The sequence below is a fragment of the Lingula anatina genome, chromosome 10 (assembly GCF_051362555.1).
Source record: "Lingula anatina isolate TDL-2025a chromosome 10, LinAna3.0, whole genome shotgun sequence".
Classification (NCBI taxonomy): domain Eukaryota; kingdom Metazoa; phylum Brachiopoda; class Lingulata; order Lingulida; family Lingulidae; genus Lingula; species Lingula anatina.
The window spans coordinates 9614646-9636349 of NC_141776.1; positions in this window are offsets into that span (position 1 = coordinate 9614646).

Here is a 21704-nt window from a genome sequence, read left to right on the forward strand (position 1 = left end):
ACTTTTAAATGGACTTAAGCCAAATTTGAAGGCTTCGACTTTCCGATTGCAGTAGTTGAGACAGACCTTTCGGGACCCTTAAAACCTACCGATTGCGACAGTTGCGACAGAGTCCATGATTTTTAAAGTACTTTTAAATGGACTTAAGCCAAATTTGAAGGCTTCGACTTTCCGATTGCAGTAGTTGAGACAGACCTTTCGGGACCCTTAAGACCCACAGGTTGCGATAGTTGCGACAAAGTCCATTATTCTTAAAGTACTTTTAAAGGGACTTAAGCCAAATTTGACGGCTTCGACTTTCCGATTGCGGTAGTTGAGACAGACCTTTTGGGACCCTTAAGACCCACCGATTGCGATAGTTGCGACAGAGTCCATGATTTTTAAAGTACTTTTAAAGGGACTTAAGCCAAATTTGACGGCTTGGACTTTCCGATTGCGGTAGTTGAGACAGACCTTTCGGGACCCTTAAGACCCACCGATTGCGATAGTTGCGACAGAGTCCATGATTTTTAAAGTACTTTTAAAGGGACTTAAGCCAAATTTGACGGCTTCGACTTTCCGATTGCGGTAGTTGAGACAGACCTTTCGGGACCCTTAAGACCCACCGATTGCGATAGTAGCGACAGAGTCCACGATTTTTAACGTACTTTTAAAGGGACTTAAGCCAATTTTGAGGGCTTCGACTTTCCGATTGCGGTAGTTGAGACAGACCTTTCGGGACCCTTAAGACCCACCGATTGCGATAGTTGCGACAGAGTCCATGATTTTTAAAGTACCTTTAAAGGGACTTAAGCCAATTTTGAGGGCTTCGACTTTCCGATGGCGGTAGTTGAGACAGACCTTTCGGGACCCTTAAGACCCACCGATTGCGATAGTTGCGACAGAGTCCATGATTCTTAAAGTACTTTTAAAGGGACTTAAGCCAAATTTGACGGCTTCGACTTTCCGATTGCGGTAGTTGAGACAGACCTTTCGGGACCCTTAAGACCCACCGATTGCGATAGTTGCGACAGAGTCCATGATTCTTAAAGTACTTTTAAAGGGACTTAAGCCAAATTTGACGGCTTCGACTTTCCGATTGCGGTAGTTGAGACAGACCTTTTGGGACCCTTAAGACCTACCGATTGCGACAGTTGCGACAGAGTCCATGATTTTTAAAGTACTTTTAAAGGGACTTAAGCCAATTTTGAGGGCTTCGACTTTCCGATTGCGGTAGTTGAGACAGACCTTTCGGGACCCTTAAGACCCACCGATTGCGATAGTTGCGACAGAGTCCATGATTTTTAAAGTACTTTTAAAGGGACTTAAGCCAAATTTGACGGCTTCGACTTTCCGATTGCGGTAGTTGAGACAGACCTTTCGGGACCCTTAAGACCCACCGATTGTGATAGTTGCGACAGAGTCCACGATTTTTAACGTACTTTTAAAGGGACTTAAGCCAATTTTGAGGGCTTTGACTTTCCGATTGCGGTAGTTGAGACAGACCTTTCGGGACCCTTAAGACCCACAGGTTGCGATAGTTGCGACAGAGTCCATGATTTTTAAAGTACTTTTAAATGGACTTAAGCCAAATTTGAAGGCTTCGACTTTCCGATTGCAGTAGTTGAGACAGACCTTTCGGGACCCTTAAAACCTACCGATTGCGACAGTTGCGACAGAGTCCATGATTTTTAAAGTACTTTTAAATGGACTTAAGCCAAATTTGAAGGCTTCGACTTTCCGATTGCAGTAGTTGAGACAGACCTTTCGGGACCCTTAAGACCCACAGGTTGCGATAGTTGCGACAAAGTCCATTATTCTTAAAGTACTTTTAAAGGGACTTAAGCCAAATTTGACGGCTTCGACTTTCCGATTGCGGTAGTTGAGACAGACCTTTTGGGACCCTTAAGACCCACCGATTGCGATAGTTGCGACAGAGTCCATGATTTTTAAAGTACTTTTAAAGGGACTTAAGCCAAATTTGACGGCTTGGACTTTCCGATTGCGGTAGTTGAGACAGACCTTTCGGGACCCTTAAGACCCACCGATTGCGATAGTTGCGACAGAGTCCATGATTTTTAAAGTACTTTTAAAGGGACTTAAGCCAATTTTGAGGGCTTCGACTTTCCGATTGCGGTAGTTGAGACAGACCTTTCGGGACCCTTAAGACCCACCGATTGCGATAGTTGCGACAGAGTCCATGATTTTTAAAGTACTTTTAAAGGGACTTAAGCCAAATTTGACGGCTTCGACTTTCCGATTGCGGTAGTTGAGACAGACCTTTCGGGACCCTTAAGACCCACCGATTGTGATAGTTGCGACAGAGTCCACGATTTTTAACGTACTTTTAAAGGGACTTAAGCCAATTTTGAGGGCTTTGACTTTCCGATTGCGGTAGTTGAGACAGACCTTTCGGGACCCTTAAGACCCACAGGTTGCGATAGTTGCGACAGAGTCCATGATTTTTAAAGTACTTTTAAATGGACTTAAGCCAAATTTGAAGGCTTCGACTTTCCGATTGCAGTAGTTGAGACAGACCTTTCGGGACCCTTAAAACCTACCGATTGCGACAGTTGCGACAGAGTCCATGATTTTTAAAGTACTTTTAAATGGACTTAAACCAAATTTGAAGGCTTCGACTTTCCGATTGCAGTAGTTGAGACAGACCTTTCGGGACCCTTAAGACCCACAGGTTGCGATAGTTGCGACAAAGTCCATTATTCTTAAAGTACTTTTAAAGGGACTTAAGCCAAATTTGACGGCTTCGACTTTCCGATTGCGGTAGTTGAGACAGACCTTTTGGGACCCTTAAGACCCACCGATTGCGATAGTTGCGACAGAGTCCATGATTTTTAAAGTACTTTTAAAGGGACTTAAGCCAAATTTGACGGCTTGGACTTTCCGATTGCGGTAGTTGAGACAGACCTTTCGGGACCCTTAAGACCCACCGATTGCGATAGTTGCGACAGAGTCCATGATTTTTAAAGTACTTTTAAAGGGACTTAAGCCAAATTTGACGGCTTCGACTTTCCGATTGCGGTAGTTGAGACAGACCTTTCGGGACCCTTAAGACCCACCGATTGCGATAGTAGCGACAGAGTCCACGATTTTTAACGTACTTTTAAAGGGACTTAAGCCAATTTTGAGGGCTTCGACTTTCCGATTGCGGTAGTTGAGACAGACCTTTCAGGACCCTTAAGACCCACCGATTGCGATAGTTGCGACAGAGTCCATGATTTTTAAAGTACTTTTAAAGGGACTTAAGCCAATTTTGAGGGCTTCGACTTTCCGATGGCGGTAGTTGAGACAGACCTTTCGGGACCCTTAAGACCCACCGATTGCGATAGTTGCGACAGAGTCCATGATTCTTAAAGTACTTTTAAAGGGACTTAAGCCAAATTTGACGGCTTCGACTTTCCGATTGCGGTAGTTGAGACAGACCTTTTGGGACCCTTAAAACCTACCGATTGCGACAGTTGCGACAGAGTCCATGATTTTTAAAGTACTTTTAAAGGGACTTAAGCCAAATTTGACGGCTTCGACTTTCCGATTGCGGTAGTTGAGACAGACCTTTCGGGACCCTTAAGACCCACCGATTGCGATAGTTGCGACAGAGTCCATGATTTTTAAAGTACTTTTAAAGGGACTTAAGCCAATTTTGAGGGCTTCGACTTTCCGATTGCGGTAGTTGAGACAGACCTTTCGGGACCCTTAAGACCCACCGATTGCGATAGTTGCGACAGAGTCCATGATTCTTAAAGTACTTTTAAAGGGACTTAAGCCAAATTTGACGGCTTCGACTTTCCGATTGCGGTAGTTGAGACAGACCTTTTGGGACCCTTAACACCCACCGATTGCGATAGTTGCGACAGAGTCCATGATATTTATAGTACTTTTAAAGGGACTTAAGCCAAATTTGACGGCTTAGACTTTCCGATTGCGGTAGTTGAGACAGAGTCCACGATTTTTAACGTACTTTTAAAGGGACTTAAGCCAATTTTGAGGGCTTCGACTTTCCGATTGCGGTAGTTGAGACAGACCTTTCGGGACCCTTAAGACCCACCGATTGCGATAGTTGCGACAGAGTCCATGATTTTTAAAGTACTTTTAAAGGGACTTAAGCCAATTTTGAGGGCTTCGACTTTCCGATGGCGGTAGTTGAGACAGACCTTTCGGGACCCTTAAGACCCACCGATTGCGACAGTTGTGACAGAGTCCATGATTTTTAAAGTACTTTTAAAGGGACTTAAGCCAAATTTGACGGCTTGGACTTTCCGATTGCGGTAGTTGAGACAGACCTTTCGGGACCCTTAAGACCCACCGATTGCGATAGTTGCGACAGAGTCCATGATTTTTAAAGTACTTTTAAAGGGACTTAAGCCAATTTTGACGGCTTAGACTTTCCGATTGCGGTAGTTGAGACAGACCTTTCGGGACCCTTGAGACCCACCGATTGCGATAGTTGCGACAGAGTCCACGATTTTTAACGTACTTTTAAAGGGACTTAAGCCAAATTTGACGGCTTCGACTTTCCGATTGCGGTAGTTGAGACAGACCTTTCGGGACCCTTAAGACCCACCGATTGTGATAGTTGCGACAGAGTCCACGATTTTTAACGTACTTTTAAAGGGACTTAAGCCAATTTTGAGGGCTTTGACTTTCCGATTGCGGTAGTTGAGACAGACCTTTCGGGACCCTTAAGACCCACAGGTTGCGATAGTTGCGACAGAGTCCATGATTTTTAAAGTACTTTTAAATGGACTTAAGCCAAATTAGAAGGCTTCGACTTTCCGATTGCAGTAGTTGAGACAGACCTTTCGGGACCCTTAAAACCTACCGATTGCGACAGTTGCGACAGAGTCCATGATTTTTAAAGTACTTTTAAATGGACTTAAGCCAAATTTGAAGGCTTCGACTTTCCGATTGCAGTAGTTGAGACAGACCTTTCGGGACCCTTAAGACCCACAGGTTGCGATAGTTGCGACAAAGTCCATTATTCTTAAAGTACTTTTAAAGGGACTTAAGCCAAATTTGACGGCTTCGACTTTCCGATTGCGGTAGTTGAGACAGACCTTTTGGGACCCTTAAGACCCACCGATTGCGATAGTTGCGACAGAGTCCATGATTTTTAAAGTACTTTTAAAGGGACTTAAGCCAAATTTGACGGCTTGGACTTTCCGATTGCGGTAGTTGAGACAGACCTTTCGGGACCCTTAAGACCCACCGATTGCGATAGTTGCGACAGAGTCCATGATTTTTAAAGTACTTTTAAAGGGACTTAAGCCAAATTTGACGGCTTCGACTTTCCGATTGCGGTAGTTGAGACAGACCTTTCGGGACCCTTAAGACCCACCGATTGCGATAGTTGCGACAGAGTCCATGATTTTTAAAGTACTTTTAAAGGGACTTAAGCCAATTTTGAGGGCTTCGACTTTCCGATTGCGGTAGTTGAGACAGACCTTTCGGGACCCTTAAGACCCACCGATTGCGATAGTTGCGACAGAGTCCATGATTTTTAAAGTACTTTTAAAGGGACTTAAGCCAAATTTGACGGCTTCGACTTTCCGATTGCGGTAGTTGAGACAGACCTTTCGGGACCCTTAAGACCCACCGATTGTGATAGTTGCGACAGAGTCCACGATTTTTAACGTACTTTTAAAGGGACTTAAGCCAATTTTGAGGGCTTTGACTTTCCGATTGCGGTAGTTGAGACAGACCTTTCGGGACCCTTAAGACCCACAGGTTGCGATAGTTGCGACAGAGTCCATGATTTTTAAAGTACTTTTAAATGGACTTAAGCCAAATTTGAAGGCTTCGACTTTCCGATTGCAGTAGTTGAGACAGACCTTTCGGGACCCTTAAAACCTACCGATTGCGACAGTTGCGACAGAGTCCATGATTTTTAAAGTACTTTTAAATGGACTTAAGCCAAATTTGAAGGCTTCGACTTTCCGATTGCAGTAGTTGAGACAGACCTTTCGGGACCCTTAAGACCCACAGGTTGCGATAGTTGCGACAAAGTCCATTATTCTTAAAGTACTTTTAAAGGGACTTAAGCCAAATTTGACGGCTTCGACTTTCCGATTGCGGTAGTTGAGACAGACCTTTTGGGACCCTTAAGACCCACCGATTGCGATAGTTGCGACAGAGTCCATGATTTTTAAAGTACTTTTAAAGGGACTTAAGCCAAATTTGACGGCTTGGACTTTCCGATTGCGGTAGTTGAGACAGACCTTTCGGGACCCTTAAGACCCACCGATTGCGATAGTTGCGACAGAGTCCATGATTTTTAAAGTACTTTTAAAGGGACTTAAGCCAAATTTGACGGCTTCGACTTTCCGATTGCGGTAGTTGAGACAGACCTTTCGGGACCCTTAAGACCCACCGATTGCGATAGTAGCGACAGAGTCCACGATTTTTAACGTACTTTTAAAGGGACTTAAGCCAATTTTGAGGGCTTCGACTTTCCGATTGCGGTAGTTGAGACAGACCTTTCAGGACCCTTAAGACCCACCGATTGCGATAGTTGCGACAGAGTCCATGATTTTTAAAGTACTTTTAAAGGGACTTAAGCCAATTTTGAGGGCTTCGACTTTCCGATGGCGGTAGTTGAGACAGACCTTTCGGGACCCTTAAGACCCACCGATTGCGATAGTTGCGACAGAGTCCATGATTCTTAAAGTACTTTTAAAGGGACTTAAGCCAAATTTGACGGCTTCGACTTTCCGATTGCGGTAGTTGAGACAGACCTTTTGGGACCCTTAAAACCTACCGATTGCGACAGTTGCGACAGAGTCCATGATTTTTAAAGTACTTTTAAAGGGACTTAAGCCAAATTTGACGGCTTCGACTTTCCGATTGCGGTAGTTGAGACAGACCTTTCGGGACCCTTAAGACCCACCGATTGCGATAGTTGCGACAGAGTCCATGATTTTTAAAGTACTTTTAAAGGGACTTAAGCCAATTTTGAGGGCTTCGACTTTCCGATTGCGGTAGTTGAGACAGACCTTTCGGGACCCTTAAGACCCACCGATTGCGATAGTTGCGACAGAGTCCATGATTCTTAAAGTACTTTTAAAGGGACTTAAGCCAAATTTGACGGCTTCGACTTTCCGATTGCGGTAGTTGAGACAGACCTTTTGGGACCCTTAACACCCACCGATTGCGATAGTTGCGACAGAGTCCATGATATTTATAGTACTTTTAAAGGGACTTAAGCCAAATTTGACGGCTTAGACTTTCCGATTGCGGTAGTTGAGACAGAGTCCACGATTTTTAACGTACTTTTAAAGGGACTTAAGCCAATTTTGAGGGCTTCGACTTTCCGATTGCGGTAGTTGAGACAGACCTTTCGGGACCCTTAAGACCCACCGATTGCGATAGTTGCGACAGAGTCCATGATTTTTAAAGTACTTTTAAAGGGACTTAAGCCAATTTTGAGGGCTTCGACTTTCCGATGGCGGTAGTTGAGACAGACCTTTCGGGACCCTTAAGACCCACCGATTGCGACAGTTGTGATAGAGTCCATGATTTTTAAAGTACTTTTAAAGGGACTTAAGCCAAATTTGACGGCTTGGACTTTCCGATTGCGGTAGTTGAGACAGACCTTTCGGGACCCTTAAGACCCACCGATTGCGATAGTTGCGACAGAGTCCATGATTTTTAAAGTACTTTTAAAGGGACTTAAGCCAATTTTGACGGCTTAGACTTTCCGATTGCGGTAGTTGAGACAGACCTTTCGGGACCCTTGAGACCCACCGATTGCGATAGTTGCGACAGAGTCCACGATTTTTAACGTACTTTTAAAGGGACTTAAGCCAATTTTGAGGGCTTCGACTTTCCGATTGCGGTAGTTGAGACAGACCTTTCGGGACCCTTAAGACCCACCGATTGCGATAGTTGCGACAGAGTCCATGATTCTTAAAGTACTTTTAAAGGGATTTAAGCCAAATTTGACGGCTTCGACTTTCCGATTGCGGTAGTTGAGACAGACCTTTCGGGACCCTTAAGACCCACCGATTGCGATAGTTGCGACAGAGTCCATGATTTTTAAAGTACTTTTAAAGGGACTTAAGCCAATTTTGAGGGCTTCGACTTTCCGATTGCGGTAGTTGAGACAGACCTTTCGGGACCCTTAAGACCCACCGATTGCGATAGTTGCCACATAGTCCATGATTCTTAAAGTACTTTTAAAGGGACTTAAGCCAAATTTGACGGCTTCGACTTTCCGATTGCGGTAGTTGAGACAGACCTTTTGGGACCCTTAAGACCCACCGATTGCGATAGTTGCGACAGAGTCCATTATTCTTAAAGTACTTTTAAAGGGATTTAAGCTAATTTTGAGGGCTTCTTTCTATTAAGCTCTGTTAAGCCTTCTTTTCCTTTCTCGTTTGCCCTGTAAAACTCTTCTTTGCATGGCTCTAAAGTCATTTTTTTCCTTTTTTTTTCCCTGTAAAGCTCTTCTTTTTATGGCTATAAAGCCACTTTTTTTTTCTTTTTTGCCCTATAAAGCTCTTCTTTGCATGGCCCTAAAATCATTTTTTTTATTTCTTTTTTGCCCTGTAAAGCTCTTCTTTGCATGGCTCTAAAGCCATTTTTTATTTCTTTTTTGCCCTGTAAAGCTCTTCTTTTTATGGCTCTAAAGCCACTTTTTTTTTCTTTTTTGCCCTATAAAGCTCTTCTTTTCATGACTCTTAAGCCATTTTTTTCTTTCTTTTAAGCTCTGTTAAGCCTTCTTTTCCTTTCTTGTTTGCCCTGTAAAACTCTTCTTTGCATGGCTCTAAAGCCCTTCTTTATATTCTTTTTTTGCCCTGTAAAGCTCTTCTTTGCATGGCTCTAAAGCCATTTTTTATTTCTTTTTTGCCCTGTAAAGCTCTTCTTTTTGTGGCTCTAAAGCCCTTCTTTATATTTCTTTTTTGCCCTGTAAAGCTCTTCTTTTCATGGCTCTAAAGCCATTTTTTCCTTTCTTTTTTGCCCTGTAAAGCTCTTCTTTTTATGGCTATAAAGCCACTTTTTTTTTCTTTTTTGCCCTATAAAGCTCTTCTTTGCATGGCCCTAAAATCATTTTTTTATTTCTTTTTTGCCCTGTAAAGCTCTTCTTTTTATGGCTCTAAAGCCCTTCTTTATATTTCTTTAAAGCTCTGTAAAGCCCTTCTTTTCCTTTCTTTTCATGACTCTTAAGCCATTTTTTTCTTTCTATTAAGCTCTGTTAAGCCTTCTTTTCCTTTCTCGTTTGCCCTGTAAAACTCTTCTTTGCATGGCTCTAAAGTCATTTTTTTCCTTTTTTTTTCCCTGTAAAGCTCTTCTTTTTATGGCTATAAAGCCACTTTTTATTTCTTTTTTGCCCTGTAAAGCTCTTCTTTTTATGGCTCTTAAGCTCTTCTTTATATTTCTTTTTTGCCCTGTAAAGCTCTTCTTTTTATGGCTATAAAGCCACTTTTTTTTTCTTTTTTGCCCTATAAAGCTCTTCCTTGCATGGCTCTAAAGCCCTTCTTTATATTCTTTTTTAGCCCTGTAAAGCTCTTCTTTTCATGGCTCTAAAGGCATTTTTTTTATTTCTTTTTTGCCATGTAAAGCTCTTCTTTGCATGGCTCTAAAGTCATTTTTTCTTTTTTTTTTTTTGCCCTGTAAAGCTCTTCTTTTTATGTCTCTAAAGCCACTTTTTTTTTCTTTTTTGCCCTATAAAGCTCTTCTTTTCATGACTCTTAAGCCATTTTTTTCTTTCTTTTTTGCCCTGTAAAGCTCTTCTTTTTGTGGCTCTAAAGCCCTTCTTTATATTTCTTTTTTGCCCTGTAAAGCTCTTCTTTTCCTTTCTTTTCATGACTCTTAAGCCAATTTTTTTTCGTTCTTTTAAGCTCTGTTAAGCCTTCTTTTCCTTTCTTGTTTGCCCTGTAAAACTCTTCTTTGCATGGCTCTAAAGCCCTTCTTTATATTCTTTTTTTGCTCTGTAAAACTCTTCTTTGCATGGCTCTAAAGCCCTTCTTTATATTCTTTTTTTGCCCTGTAAAACTCTTCTTTGCATGGCTCTAAAGCCATTTTTTATTTCTTTTTTGCCCTGTAAAGCTCTTCTTTTTATGGCTCTAAAGCCACTTTTTTTTTCTTTTTTGCCCTATAAAGCTCTTCTTTTCATGACTCTTAAGCCATTTTTTTCTTTCTTTTAAGCTCTGTTAAGCCTTCTTTTCCTTTCTTGTTTGCCCTGTAAAACTCTTCTTTGCATGGCTCTAAAGCCCTTCTTTATATTCTTTTTTTGCTCTGTAAAACTCTTCTTTGCATGACTCTAAAGCAATTTTTTCCTTTCTTTTTTGCCCTGTAAAGCTCTTCTTTTTATGGCTCTAAAGCCCTTCTTTATCTTTCTTTTTTGCCCTGTAAAGCACTTCTTTTTATGGCTCTAAAGCCACTTTTTTTTTCTTTTTTGCCCTATAAAGCTCTTCTTTTCATGACTCTTAAGCCATTTTTTTCTTTCTTTTAAGCTCTGTTAAGCCTTCTTTTCCTTTCTTGTTTGCCCTGTAAAACTCTTCTTTGCATGGCTCTAAAGCCCTTCTTTATATTCTTTTTTTGCTCTGTAAAACTCTTCTTTGCATGACTCTAAAGCAATTTTTTCCTTTCTTTTTTGCCCTGTAAAGCTCTTCTTTTTATGGCTCTAAAGCCCTTCTTTATCTTTCTTTTTTGCCCTGTAAAGCACTTCTTTTTATGGCTATAAAGCCACTTTTTTTTTTCTTTTTTGCCCTATAAAGCTCTTCTTTGCATGGCCCTAAAATCATTTTTTTATTTCTTTTTTTGCCCTGTAAAGCTCTTCTTTTTATGGCTATAAAGCCACTTTTTTTTTCTTTTTTGCCCTATAAAGCTCTTCTTTGCATGGCCCTAAAATCATTTTTTTATTTCTTTTTTGCCCTGTAAAGCTCTTCTTTTTATAGCTCTAAAGCTCTTCTTTATATTTCTTTTTTGCCCTGTAAAGCTCTTCTTTTTATGGCTATAAAGCCACTTTTTTTTTCTTTTTTGCCCTATAAAGCTCTTCCTTGCATGGCTCTAAAGCCCTTCTTTATATTCTTTTTTAGCCCTGTAAAGCTCTTCTTTTCATGGCTCTAAAGGCATTTTTTTTATTTCTTTTTTGCCATGTAAAGCTCTTCTTTGCATGGCTCTAAAGTCATTTTTTCTTTTTTTTTTTTTTGCCCTGTAAAGCTCTTCTTTTTATGGCTCTAAAGCCACTTTTTTTTCTTTTTTGCCCTATAAAGCTCTTCTTTTCATGACTCTTAAGCCATTTTTTTCTTTCTTTTTTGCCCTGTAAAGCTCTTCTTTTTGTGGCTCTAAAGCCCTTCTTTATATTTCTTTTTTGCCCTGTAAAGCTCTTCTTTTCCTTTCTTTTCATGACTCTTAAGCCAATTTTTTTTCGTTCTTTTAAGCTCTGTTTAGCCTTCTTTTCCTTTCTTGTTTGCCCTGTAAAACTCTTCTTTGCATGGCTCTAAAGCCCTTCTTTATATTCTTTTTTTGCTCTGTAAAACTCTTCTTTGCATGGCTCTAAAGCCCTTCTTTATATTCTTTTTTTGCCCTGTAAAACTCTTCTTTGCATGGCTCTAAAGCCATTTTTTATTTCTTTTTTGCCCTGTAAAGCTCTTCTTTTTATGGCTCTAAAGCCACTTTTTTTTCTTTTTTGCCCTATAAAGCTCTTCTTTTCATGACTCTTAAGCCATTTTTTTCTTTCTTTTAAGCTCTGTTAAGCCTTCTTTTCCTTTCTTGTTTGCCCTGTAAAACTCTTCTTTGCATGGCTCTAAAGCCCTTCTTTATATTCTTTTTTTGCTCTGTAAAACTCTTCTTTGCATGACTCTAAAGCAATTTTTTCCTTTCTTTTTTGCCCTGTAAAGCTCTTCTTTTTATGGCTCTAAAGCCCTTCTTTATCTTTCTTTTTTGCCCTGTAAAGCACTTCTTTTTATGGCTATAAAGCCACTTTTTTTTTCTTTTTTGCCCTATAAAGCTCTTCTTTGCATGGCCCTAAAATCATTTTTTTATTTCTTTTTTTGCCCTGTAAAGCTCTTCTTTTCATGACTCTTAAGCCATTTTTTTCTTTCTTTTAAGCTCTGTTAAGCATTCATTTCCTTTCTTGTTTGCCCTGTAAAACTCTTCTTTGCATGGCTCTAAAGCCCTTCTTTATATTCTTTTTTTGCTCTGTAAAACTCTTCTTTGCATGACTCTAAAGCAATTTTTTCCTTTCTTTTTTGCCCTGTAAAGCTCTTCTTTTTATGGCTCTAAAGCCATTTTTTCCTTTCTTTTTTGCCCTGTAAAGCTCTTCTTTTTATGGCTATAAAGCCACTTTTTTTTCTTTTTTGCCCTATAAAGCTCTTCTTTGCATGGCCCTAAAATCCTTTTTTTTATTTCTTTTTTGCCCTGTAAAGCTCTTCTTTTTATGGCTCTAAAGCCCTTCTTTATATTTCTTTAAAGCTCTGTAAAGCCCTTCTTTTCCTTTCTTTTCATGACTCTTAAGCCATTTTTTTCTTTCTATTAAGCTCTGTTAAGCCTTCTTTTCCTTTCTCGTTTGCACTGTAAAACTCTTCTTTGCATGGCTCTAAAGTCATTTTTTTCCTTTTTTTTTCCGTGTAAAGCTCTTCTTTTTATGGCTCTAAAGCCCTTCTTTATCTTTCTTTTTTGCCCTGTAAAGCTCTTCTTTTTATGGCTCTAAAGCCATTTTTTCCTTTCTTTTTTGCCCTGTAAAGCTCTTCTTTTTATGGCTATAAAGCCACTTTTTTTTTCTTTTTTGCCCTATAAAGCTCTTCTTTGCATGGCCCTAAAATCATTTTTTTATTTCTTTTTTGCCCTGTAAAGCTCTTCTTTTTATGGCTCTAAAGCGCTTCTTTATATTTCTTTAAAGCTCTGTAAAGTCCTTTTTTTCCTTTCTTTTCATGACTCTTAAGCCAATTTTTTTCTTTCTTTTAAGCTCTGTTAAGCCTTCTTTTCCTTTCTTGTTTGCCCTGTAAAACTCTTCTTTGCATGGCTCTAAAGCCATTTTTTTATTTCTTTTTTGCCCTGTAAAGCTCTTCTTTTTATGGCTCTAAAGCCATTTTTTTTCCTTTTTTTCCGTGTAAATCTCTTCCTTTTATGGCTCTAAAGCCCTTCTTTATATTTCTTTTTTGCCCTGTACAGCTCTTCTTTTCATGGCTCTAAAGGCATTTTTTTATTTCTTTTTTGCCCTCTTCTTTTCATGGCTCTAAAGCCCTTCTTTTCCTTTCTTTCAAGCACTGTAAAGCTCTTCTTTTTATGGCTCTAAAGCCCTTCTTTTCCTTTCTTTTTTGCCCCGTAAAGCTCTTCTTTTCCTTTCTTTCAAGCACTGTAAAAAGCTCTTCTTTTCATGGCTCTAAAGCGCTTCTTTATATTTCTTTTTAAGTGTCCCGAAAGGTCTGTCTCAACTACCGCAATCGGAAAGTCGAAGCCCTCAAATTTGGCTTAAGTCCCTTTAAAAGTACTTTAAGAATAATGGGCTCTGTCGCAACTGTCACAATCGGTAGGTCTTAAGGGTCCCAAAAGGTTTGTCTCAACTACCGCAATCGGAAAGTCGAAGCCCTCAAATTTGGCTTAAGTCCCTTTAAAAGTACTTTAAAAATCATGGACTCTGTCGCAAATATCGCAATCGGTGGGTCTTAAGGGTCTTGAAAGGTCTGTCTCAACTACCGCAATCGGAAAGTCGAAGCCCTCAAAATTGGCTTAAGTCCCTTTAAAAGTACTTTAAAAATCAATCATGGACTCTGTCGCAACTATCGCAATCGGTGGGTCTTAAGGGTCCCGAAAGGTCTGTCTCAACTACCGCAATCGGAAAGTCGAAGCCCTCAAAATTGGCTTAAGTCCCTTTAAAAGTACTTTAAAAATCAATCATGGACTCTGTCGCAACTATCGCAATCGGTGGGTCTTAAGGGTCCCGAAAGGTCTGTCTCAACTACCGCAATCGGAAAGTCGAAGCCCTCAAAATTGGCTTAAGTCCCTTTAAAAGTACTTTAAAAATCAATCATGGACTCTGTCGCAACTATCGCAATCGGTGGGTCTTAAGGGTCCCGAAAGGTCTGTCTCAACTACCGCAATCGGAAAGTCGAAGCCCTCAAAATTGGCTTAAGTCCCTTTAAAAGTACTTTAAAAATCAATCATGGACTCTGTCGCAACTATCGCAATCGGTGGGTCTTAAGGGTCCCGAAAGGTCTGTCTCAACTACCGCAATCGGAAAGTCGAAGCCCTCAAAATTGGCTTAAGTCCCTTTAAAAGTACTTTAAAAATCATGGACTCTGTCGCAATCGGTGGGTCTTAAGGGTCCCGAAAGGTCTGTCTCAACTACCGCAATCGGAAAGTCGAAGCCGTCAAATTTGGCTTAAGTCCCTTTAAAAGTACTTTAAGAATAATGGACTCTGTCGCAACTATCGCAATCGATGGGTCTGAAGGGTCCCGAAAGGTCTGTCTCAACTACCGCAATCGGAAAGTCGAAGCCCTCAAAATTGGCTTAAGTCCCTTTAAAAGTAATTTAAAAATCATGGACTCTGTCGCAACTATCGCAATCGGTGGGTCTGAAAGGTCCCGAAAGGTCTGTCTCAACTACCGCAATCGGAAAATCGAAGCCCTCAAATTTGGCTTAAGTCCCTTTAAAAGTACTTTAAAAATCATGGACTCTGTCGCAAATATCGCAATCGGTGGGTCTTAAGGGTCTTGAAAGGTCTGTCTCAACTACCGCAATCGGAAAGTCGAAGCCCTCAAAATTGGCTTAAGTCCCTTTAAAAGTACTTTAAAAATCAATCATGGACTCTGTCGCAACTATCGCAATCGGTGGGTCTGAAAGGTCCCGAAAGGTCTGTCTCAACTACCGCAATCGGAAAATCGAAGCCCTCAAATTTGGCTTAAGTCCCTTTAAAAGTACTTTAAAAATCATGGACTCTGTCGCAAATATCGCAATCGGTGGGTCTTAAGGGTCTTGAAAGGTCTGTCTCAACTACCGCAATCGGAAAGTCGAAGCCCTCAAAATTGGCTTAAGTCCCTTTAAAAGTACTTTAAAAATCAATCATGGACTCTGTCGCAACTATCGCAATCGATGGGTCTTAAGGGTCCCGAAAGGTCTGTCTCAACTACCGCAATCGGAAAGTCGAAGCCCTCAAAATTGGCTTAAGTCCCTTTAAAAGTACTTTAAAAATCATGGACTCTGTCGCAACTATCGCAATCGGTGGGTCTTAAGGGTCCCGAAAGGTCTGTCTCAACTACCGCAATCGGAAAGTCCAAGCCGTCAAATTTGGCTTAAGTCCCTTTAAAAGTACTTTAAAAATCATGGACTCTGTCACAACTGTCGCAATCGGTAGGTCTTAAGGGTCCCAAAAGGTCTGTCTCAACTACCGCAATCGGGAAGTCGAAGCCGTCAAATTTGGCTTAAGTCCCTTTAAAAGTACTTTAAGAATCATGGACTCTGTCGCAACTATCGCAATCGGTGGGTCTTAAGGGTCTCGAAAGGTCTGTCTCAACTACCGCAATCGGAAAGTCGAAGCCGTCAAATTTGGCTTAAGTCCCTTTAAAAGTACTTTAAAAATCATGGACTCTGTCGCAACTATCGCAATCAGTGGGTCTTAAGGGTCCCGAAAGGTCTGTCTCAACTACCGCAATCGGAAAGTCCAAGCTGTCAAATTTGGCTTAAGTCCCTTTAAAAGTACTTTAAAAATCAATCATGGACTCTGTCGCAACTATCGCAATCGGTGGGTCTTAAGGGTCCCGAAATGTTTGTCTCAAGTACCGCAATCGGAAAGTCGAAGCCCTCAAATTTGGCTCAAGTCCCTTTAAAAGTACTTTAAAAATCATGGACTCTGTCTCAACTATCGCAATCGGTGGGTCTTAAGGGTCCCGAAAGGTCTGTCTCAACTACCGCAATCGGAAAGTCGAAGCCGTCAAATTTGGCTTAAGTCCCTTTAAAAGTAATTTAAAAATCATGGACTCTGTCGCAACTATCGCAATCGGTGGGTCTGAAAGGTCCCGAAAGGTCTGTCTCAACTACCGCAATCGGAAAGTCGAAGCCGTCAAATTTGGCTTAAGTCCCTTTAAAAGTACTTTAAAAATCAATCATGGACTCTGTCGCAACTATCGCAATCTGTGGGTCTTAAGGGTCCCGAAAAGTCTGTCTCAACTACCGCAATCGGAAAGTCGAAGCCCTCAAATTTGGCTCAAGTCCCTTTAAAAGTACTTTAAAAATCATGGACTCTGTCGCAATTGGTGGGTCTTAAGGGTCCCGAAAGGTCTGTCTCAACTACCGCAATCGGAAAGTCGAAGCCGTCAAATTTGGCTTAAGTCCCTTTAAAAGTACTTTAAGAATAATGGACTCTGTCGCAACTGTCGCAATCGGTGGGTCTTAAGGGTCCCGAAATGTCTGTCTCAACTACCGCAATCGGAAAGTCGAAGCCCTCAAATTTGGCTCAAGTCCCTTTAAAAGTACTTTAAAAATCATGGACTCTGTCGCAACTATCGCAATCGGTGGGTCTTAAGGGTCCCGAAAGGTCTGTCTCAACTACCGCAATCGGAAAGTCGAAGCCCTCAAAATTGGCTTAAGTCCCTTTAAAAGTACTTTAAAAATCATGGACTCTGTCGCAATCGGTGGGTCTTAAGGGTCCCGAAATGTCTGTCTCAACTACCGCAATCGGAAAGTCGAAGCCCTCAAATTTGGCTCAAGTCCCTTTAAAAGTACTTTAAAAATCATGGACTCTGTCTCAACTATCGCAATCGGTGGGTCTTAAGGGTCCCGAAAGGTCTGTCTCAACTACCGCAATCGGAAAGTCGAAGCCCTCAAAATTGGCTTAAGTCCCTTTAAAAGTACTTTAAAAATCATGGACTCTGTCGCAATCGGTGGGTCTTAAGGGTCCCGAAAGGTCTGTCTCAACTACCGCAATCGGAAAGTCGAAGCCGTCAAATTTGGCTTAAGTCCCTTTAAAAGTACTTTAAGAATAATGGACTCTGTCGCAACTATCGCAATCGATGGGTCTGAAGGGTCCCGAAAGGTCTGTCTCAACTACCGCAATCGGAAAGTCGAAGCCCTCAAAATTGGCTTAAGTCCCTTTAAAAGTAATTTAAAAATCATGGACTCTGTCGCAACTATCGTAATCCGTGGGTCTGAAAGGTCCCGAAAGGTCTGTCTCAACTACCGCAATCGGAAAGTCGAAGCCCTCAAATTTGGCTTAAGTCCCTTTAAAAGTACTTTAAAAATCATGGACTCTGTCGCAAATATCGCAATCGGTGGGTCTTAAGGGTCTTGAAAGGTCTGTCTCAACTACCGCAATCGGAAAGTCGAAGCCCTCAAAATTGGCTTAAGTCCCTTTAAAAGTACTTTAAAAATCAATCATGGACTCTGTCGCAACTATCGCAATCGGTGGGTCTTAAGGGTCCCGAAAGGTCTGTCTCAACTACCGCAATCGGAAAGTCGAAGCCGTCAAATTTGGCTTAAGTCCCTTTAAAAGTACTTTAAAAATCAATCATGGACTCTGTCGCAACTATCGCAATCGGTGGGTCTTAAGGGTCCCGAAAGGTCTGTCTCAACTACCGCAATCGGAAAGTCGAAGCCCTCAAATTTGGCTCAAGTCCCTTTAAAAGTACTTTAAAAATCATGGACTCTGTCGCAACTATCGCAATCGGTGGGTCTTAAGGGTCCCGAAAGGTCTGACTCAACTACCGCAATCGGAAAGTCGAAGCCCTCAAATTTGGCTTTAGTCCCTTTAAAAATACTTTAAAAATCATGGACTCTGTCGCAATCGGTGGTTCTTAAGGGTCGCGAAAGGTCTGTCTCAACTACCGCAATCGGAAAGTCGAAGCCCTCAAATTTGGCTTTAGTCCCTTTAAAAGTACTTTAAAAATCATGGACTCTGTCGCAACTATCGCAATCGATGGGTCTGAAGGGTCCCGAAAGGTCTGTCTCAACTACCGCAATCGGAAAGTCGAAGCCCTCAAATTTGGCTTAAGTCCCTTTAAAAGTACTTTAAAAATCATGGACTCTGTCCCAACTATCGCAATCGGTGGGTCTTAAGGGTCCCGAAAGGTCTGTCTCAACTACCGCAATCGGAAAGTCGAAGCCCTCAAATTTGGCTTTAGTCCCTTTAAAAGTACTTTAAAAATCATGGACTCTGTCGCAATCGGTGGTTCTTAAGGGTCGCGAAAGGTCTGTCTCAACTACCGCAATCGGAAAGTCGAAGCCCTCAAATTTGGCTCAAGTCCCTTTAAAAGTACTTTAAAAATCATGGACTCTGTCGCAACTATCGCAATCGGTGGTTCTTAAGGGTCGCGAAAGGTCTGTCTCAACTACCGCAATCGGAAAGTCGAAGCCCTCAAATTTGGCTTTTGTCCCTTTAAAAGTACTTTAAAAATCATGGACTCTGTCGCAACTATCGCAATCGGTGGGTCTTAAGGGTCCCGAAAGGTCTGTCTCAACTACCGCAATCGGAAAGTCGAAGCCCTCAAATTTGGCTTTAGTCCCTTTAAAAGTACTTTAAAAATCATGGACTCTGTCGCAACTGTCGCAATCGGTGGGTCTTAAGGGTCCCGAAATGTCTGTCTCAACTACCGCAATCGGAAAGTCGAAGCCCTCAAATTTGGCTCAAGTCCCTTTAAAAGTACTTTAAAAATCATGGACTCTGTCGCAACTATCGCAATCGGTGGGTCTTAAGGGTCCCGAAAGGTCTGTCTCAACTACCGCAATCGGAAAGTCGAAGCCCTCAAATTTGGCTTTAGTCCCTTTAAAAGTACTTTAAAAATCATGGACTCTGTCGCAATCGGTGGTTCTTAAGGGTCGCGAAAGGTCTGTCTCAACTACCGCAATCGGAAAGTCGAAGCCCTCAAATTTGGCTTAAGTCCCTTTAAAAGTACTTTAAAAATCATGGACTCTGTCGCAACTATCGCAATCGGTGGGTCTTAAGGGTCCCGAAAGGTCTGTCTCAACTACCGCAATCGGAAAGTCGAAGCCCTCAAATTTGGCTTAAGTCCCTTTAAAAGTACTTTAAAAATCATGGACTCTGTCGCAACTATCGCAATCGGTGGGTCTTAAGGGTCCCGAAAGGTCTGTCTCAACTACCGCAATCGGAAAGTCGAAGCCCTCAAAATTGGCTTAAGTCCCTTTAAAAGTACTTTAAAAATCATGGACTCTGTCGCAATTGGTTGGTCTTAAGGGTCCCGAAAGGTCTGTCTCAACTACCACAATGGGAAAGTCGAAGCCCTAAAATTTGGCTTAAGTCCCTTTAAAAGTACTTTAAAAATCATGGACTCTGTCGCAATTGGTTGGTCTTAAGGGTCCCAAAAGGTCTGTCTCAACTACCACAATGGGAAAGTCGAAGCCCATCAAATTTGGCTTAAGTCCCTTTAAAAGTACTTTAAAAATCATGGACTCTGTCGCAACTATCGCAATCGATGGGTCTGAAGGGTCCCAAAAGGTCTGTCTCAACTACCGCAATCGGAAAGTTGAAGCCCTCAAATTTGGCTTAAGTCCCATAAAAGTAATTTAAAAATCATGGACTCTGTCGCAACTGTGGCAATCGGTGGGTCTTAAGGTTCCCGAAAGGTCTGTCTCAACTACCGCAATCGAAAAGTCGAAGCCCTCAAATTTGGCTTAAGTCCCTTTTAGAGTACTTTAAAAATTATGGACTCTGTCGCATTTATCGCAATCGGTGGGTCTTAAGGGTCCCGAAAGGTCTCTCTCAACTACCGCAATCGGAAAGTCGAAGCCCTCAAATTTGGCTTAAGTCCCTTTAAAAGCACTTTAAAAATCATGGACTCTGTCACAACTGTCGTAATCGGTTGGTCTTAAGGGTCCCGAAAGGTCTGTCTCAACTACAGCAATTGAAAAGTCGAAGCCCTCAAATTTGGCTTAAGTCCCTTTAAAAGTACTTTCAAAATCATGGACTCTGTGGCAACTGTCGCAATCGGTGGGTCTTAAGGGTCCCGAAAGGTCTGTCTCAACTACAGCAATCGAAAAGTCGAAGCCCTCAAATTTGGCTTAAGTCCCTTCTAAAGTACTTTAAAAATCATGGACTCTGTCGCAACTATCGCAATCGGTGGGTCTTAAGGGTCCTGAAAGGTCTGTTTCAACTACCTCAATCAGAAAGTCGAAGCTGTCAAGATTAGCTCTAGTCCCCTTTTAAGTACTTAAAAATTTTTGGAATCTGTCTACCTATAGTAATTCAACCTGTCTGTCTGTAACGTCAACATGATCGTGGCAGTTTAAAGACAACACTGTGGTACCCCCAGTACTCGTACTGGTGGTATAATAAAATATGAATTCAACATAAAATACAAAAATCAATATTAAAAATGATCTCAGGTAGTGATGAATTCAATATATTTGGAATATTTGTGATTATAATAAATAAGAAGACATTTTGTGAAGCATTGCCCCTATTTTAGATGAAATTGTCTTTTTTCTGGTCTTGTTCAGCAGAAGATTGTTAAGTCAAGTTAGAATCGTCACACATCTGAACAATACAGTGTAAAAGAGGCAGGTATTTGTTAACTAAACACGTCTTCGCAATGTCTTCTCAAAACATTAAGGCACTTAATTACTGCCACTAGTGCAGTAACTATCATGGACACTCACATGTAGATCAAATATGAAAAAAGTAGTGAAACTTATATGGAAAAAATTAAGGACAAAGTCACTCAGTTAATATTCAGTAAAAAATTGTTTTATACTTGTTATGAATAAATAAATAAATAAATAAATAAATTTAAATAAATTAATAAATAAATAAATAAATTAGATGGTGTTGATGGGTAGCCATCACGTATCCCCCCACTTAAAGATGAAAAGAAATTTGACTGGGTTCGGTCCAATTCCATGGGGTCACTCACTAAATTGCTTTCAGCCCAAACAGCTTAGACATCTGGGATGCCCACTAAAGCTGCTAAACGATAGTTAATTACCCCTTATCAACATCCGCAAGTGTGACAGACATCTAAGCCACCCAAGTTAATTGCAATTAAAAGCAAGAATCCCCTCTGAGATAGTTCAATCCAAAGTTAGTATGATAGGGTTTGGGAAATGGTCTCTTAGGATAACCCACCCTGCATGGACAGCCCAAGTACAATTTAGTTCCCTGAAGATAAGTCTAGTAATCCCCAAAGTATCAACTTTCTACACTTATGGTCTAGCAGTAATAACAGTTTAGAATCAACCACCCCCAGGGACAGCCCAACCCCCAGGCATTATAAAATTTTGTGCCCATGCACATCCATGAAGACAGCTTTACCCATTACCAAAGTTTTAACTTCCTATGTCTAATGGTCTAGGAGGAGATAGCAGAAATTACACTACGAAAAGTATTTAGAAACAACCAAACTCCCCACGGACAGTTCATGGCACCCCTTTGTACTAAAATTCTGAAATGCCCATACACATCCCTGATGACAGCTTTATCTAATGCTTTTATATTAAGAAAAGAAATTTTGGATCACTGACAAAAATAAATAATCCTTAATACTTCTCATGGACTTTATTATTATTATTATTATTTTTATTATTATTATTACTATTATGTACTATGGGCCGGAGGCCTTGAAAAGCTGAATAAATTATTATTATTTTATTGACAGCTTTACCATCACCAATGTTTAAAATTCCTATAAGTCTAATGGTCTAGGAGAGAGTGGAAATTACACTATAAAAAGAATTTAGAATCAACTCCCCCCCTCCCCCCCTAAAACTGTCCAACCCCCAGGCACGGTTAAATTCTGAAACACCACTGCCCATCTCTGCA